At 30.3% G+C, this 4,487-nt stretch overlaps 1 pseudogene; it reads left to right on the forward strand.

The window, feature by feature from the left end:
- The first annotated feature begins 212 nt into the window (after nucleotides 1-212).
- Nucleotides 213-3,552, forward strand: LOC107960441 (protein DETOXIFICATION 18-like; annotated as a pseudogene).
- The last annotated feature ends 935 nt before the right edge of the window (nucleotides 3,553-4,487 follow it).

The following is a 4,487-nucleotide window of genomic DNA, read 5'->3' on the forward strand; positions in this document are numbered from 1 at the left end:
TAGTTGAGTCCGGCCCATGCTCACCTCTAAGTTTATATGGAAAAATTCAATTAAAAATTAAAATTTAGTGGAAAAATCTAAAAAAAAATAAGTGGGAAAATTCAATTATAAATTCATATTTAATCTAAAAATACAAAGACAAATATCAATAATTTTAATTTCCTAACACTTTTCTCTTAAAACACTATAACAAAAAATATTGCATGGAAGACATTTACCAATTTCACAAGAAACAAATTAAGAATCTCCTCCAGTAATTCAGGTTTCTTTTTAAAACTAAAATATGGAATTTTACAGTTTATAAGAATTAATTTTTTTTAAGTTTATAATTATTACGTTCTCAAAAAAACCTAAAGAGAGATTTTTTTATTGAATTCAAATTGACCATGAAATAAAAATAATGTAAAAACAAATTGCGACTGGATCCTTTGGTTCCTTTTCTCAAGCGCACACATATATGCGTGACATAGAAATGGAATAACAAAACTACTATTTAGTGCTAAGTTGGTAAAGAGGGTTCTCTTTCATCTCCATCAAAACAGCCCCCCCCCCCCCCAAATAAAAAAAAAGTTGCAGAAAGAAATGTCATCAAGACAAAGTCCAGAAAGGGTTGCACTATTGTCAAAGTGCGACCATGGAAATGAAGAAAGAAAAGGAAGAGGGTGGAGAATTTTGGATTTGGAAGAGGTCAACCATCAAGTTTTGCTGTCATTACCAATGATCCTTTCCAACGTTTCCTATTACTCCATTACTTTGGTGTCTGACATGGTTTCTGGTCACCTTGGTGAGCTTGAACTTGCCGGTGCCACTCTTGCAAATTCTTGGGCTAGTGTCACCGGTTTCGCCATCATGGTAAGTTTATATATATATATGTATGTATATATATAATGGGTTTTGGAGTAGGGAGAAGAGACCAGAGTGAGGATGACAAAATTCGAGCTCCTTAATGAATTTTGCATTGATATGCTCCGGAGTCTTTTTAGAAAAAAAAGAAAAGAAAAGAAAAAAGGTGTGTATGTACGGTGGAGCGAGTTAGTTGCGGTAAATGCTTGCTTTGCTCCGTCCACCTAACTTACAAAATTATTATTTTACTTCTTATAGTATTAATTTTTTTTGTATTTTTTTATATTTATATTGAAAGAGATAATATTTGATAGATGGTAACTCTCCGCATCACAATTTACCATATCATTAAGGAGTTAAATATTAAAAAATTGAAGGATTTTTTAATAAATATTTAAAAGTTTATTTAAACTTAATTATAATTTTCTCACTTTCCTTTTTAAATGATTAGAGTTTAGGTTTGGAGTTAAAATTGAATTCAAGCTAATGATTAAATAAAATAATAGAAATTTTATTGAAATTTCATATATTCAGTGGAGGGGAGGTCATTAGCTTAAACATTCCTTTTCAAAGTCGATTGCCATTTTTATTTTCACAGAAACTCTTCAATAATGGGAATATATTTGAAGGTTTCCTCTAAAAAAAAAAAGTTAATATCCAATCAAATTTAACACTTTTAAAGAATACTAGTTAGCCCCATCACATGTATATATTTTAGAATATTATTTGTTCAGTTAACCGGTTAAAATAATTTACAAATTTTTCAAAATTTATAATCATATAAAATGAGTTTAAAACAGTGTAATAAAACCATATCTTAAAATTTATTCTTCCAATAAAATTGAATTGCACCAATTCGTTTGATATAGGTTATTTTTTTCTAGATTTTTAGAGCCTTAAATTAAAAGTTTAGTATTATTATTATTAAAAGATAAAAATGGGAAATTATAATTAATTTTTAATTATATTTAAATAAATTTTAAGTATTTACTAAAAATTCCTTTTATTTTTTAATATAATACTTAGTAATGCTGTGGCGAATTTTGATGCATTGACTGTGTACATAATGTATGCATCGAGAGTCCTTCAATTTTATTTTATTTTATTTTATTGTTATTTACATTCGATTTATTTTCTTTTCATTTTCTGATAAAAGATTTAAAATAAAAGCATTTGTATACTAAATAAAATCCCAACCCCCATAATAATTATAAACTAAAACTGCTAATCATGTTTAAGATAATATTTATACAAAAAGTTATAATTAATACATTACTTTATATAAGTTTAGTAGGTTTCATGTATTAAATATGATTTCTTAATTAATAAATATTTCCTTTTTTAAATCCAAATAAATATCATATTAATCAAATTCAATAAATAATTATATAATTCTTAGCGTAAAGTTTATACGTACCCTTAATCTCTAAATTCTTAAATTAAAATATAATTCGTGTCTAAATACATTTGAATTTATTTCATCTTGCATAAGCAACTATACCGATGGAACTAAGTGGAGCTAACGATTTTCGCTCTTGCGTTACTGATTTCTTTTCCTCTACTTGTTTTAGATAGGATTAAGTGAAGCACTTGAAACACTTTGTGGTCAAGGATTTGGTGCAAAATTATACAGAAAATTGGGACTTATCTGCAAGCCTCATGCATCATTTCTCGCTTTTTCTCTATCGTTATATCCATCTTATGGATCAACACTGAGCCAATTTTAATATGGCTTCACCAAGACCCTCAAATCTCAAAAATAGCCGCAGTCTACCTCAAGCATTTGATTCCAGGTTTATTTGCCTATGCTTTTTTGCAAAACATTTTGAGGGTCGTTCAAGCTCAAAGCATTGTCATGCCCCTTGTCTGGTTTTCGATTCTTCCTATTGCAACCCATTTCGGCATTGTTTACAGTTTGGTTAATTGGACAAGTTTTGGTTTAAAAGGAGCTCCAGTGGCTGCTTCAATTTCGTTATGGATATTACTCATTTCGTTGGCAATCTATGTTGTTTGTACCAAGGAATTGAAGCAAACATGGGGTGGATTATCGTCTGAATCATTTCGTTACGTTCTTGCGTTCCTCAAAGCTGCTCTCCCTTCTGCAGCAATGCATTGGTGAGATTTTTAAAATATCCGATTACATTTAAGTACGTGTTACAGGCCAATTTTGGGCCCTTTACAAAAACCCAAATCCCATTTTACAAAACTCAATTACTTAAATACTAACCCAAACCCGGTTGACCCATTAAACCCATTAACCCCCCTAAAACCCACTAACCCATACCCACTAACCTAAACCAACCTAGCCCACCTAAACTAACCCAATAGAGGCCCAAACCCATTACAAATCTACTGACCCAACAAATCAGAAAACAGAAAAATTAAAAAAACCCTAATCCCACTGCCTCAGCGCCGACAACGGCCACTTGCCCCTGACACCCCTGTGCACCGGCCACCAACTCGGTCAAATCCACCGTCCATGCCCATTCCCTGCACACAGTAGAGAGATAAGACAGAAGCAATAAGAAAATAAACGTAAAGGGGTTATAAAAACCCGAATGAAAGATTGTAATCGTTTCGGGATTTTTCAAAATCAGAAAATAAAAAACATTCAACAATCAAAAAAATAAGAAACAACAACCACCAATATTCACAAGCAGCATAGTTTGAAACTTAAACAATCTCAGAAAAATAGAAGCAATATTCGAAGGAAAACAAAAGCAAACGAAAAAGGTTATCTTTTTATTTTTCTTCTTTTTTTTTTCGATTTTCATATATATATATTTACATTTTTATTTCTTTATTATTAGTATAAACATAAAACATATATATTTTAAATATACTATATATAAGTAGTATATATATTTTGACTATTTCATGTAAAAATTTCAAATATTATGTATAGTATATTTCTGACACTACTACTATTCACATATATATATATATTGGCGTACATATTCTTAATACCATTATATATATTCATTGTTTCCATTTCGTGTTTGATTCTAATATTACATCTAATGTCGCATATATCTTTATGGTTTTAATATATTTGTCACATTTATATTTGCTTCAATATATTTCTAGCTTTGTCATTTATTTTCATCAATTTGCTTTGCATTATTTTGAAAATCTTATTCTTGTTTTTTAATAAGTAAGGCAACGCATCGGTTTAATACTAAGTCGCCGATTTCATCGCTATGTTGGGTGAACATCAATCGACTCGTGTTAAAACGGTATGCCCTTCTAAAAAATCGAAAAAAGCTAAAATTTCTCACGTTCCAATCGGATTACGACTAAATGTTACATTGAACTCGTATTTTTGAAAATCAAGACAACACGTATTTTATAAGATACCAATTTTGGGCGTCGCGAGGGTGCTAATACCTTCCTCGCTCGTAACAGACTCTCGAACCCTAATTTTTTTCTCTAGATTTTGACGTAGACTTAAACTCAACCTTCTTTTTGTTTTAAAAATAAATTCATTAGGTGTCCGATCACACCTATAAAAGTATCGGTGGCGACTCCTTTTTTTATTTATTTCAAATCAAACTTCAGTTTTCAAGTTTTCACTAAATCGCCACAATTAGGGACCAAGTTAAAAATTTTCACGTCGCTACAGCTGGCGATTCCACTAGGGATGC

The sequence above is a fragment of the Gossypium hirsutum genome, chromosome A11 (assembly GCF_007990345.1).
Source record: "Gossypium hirsutum isolate 1008001.06 chromosome A11, Gossypium_hirsutum_v2.1, whole genome shotgun sequence".
NCBI lineage: Eukaryota > Viridiplantae > Streptophyta > Magnoliopsida > Malvales > Malvaceae > Gossypium > Gossypium hirsutum.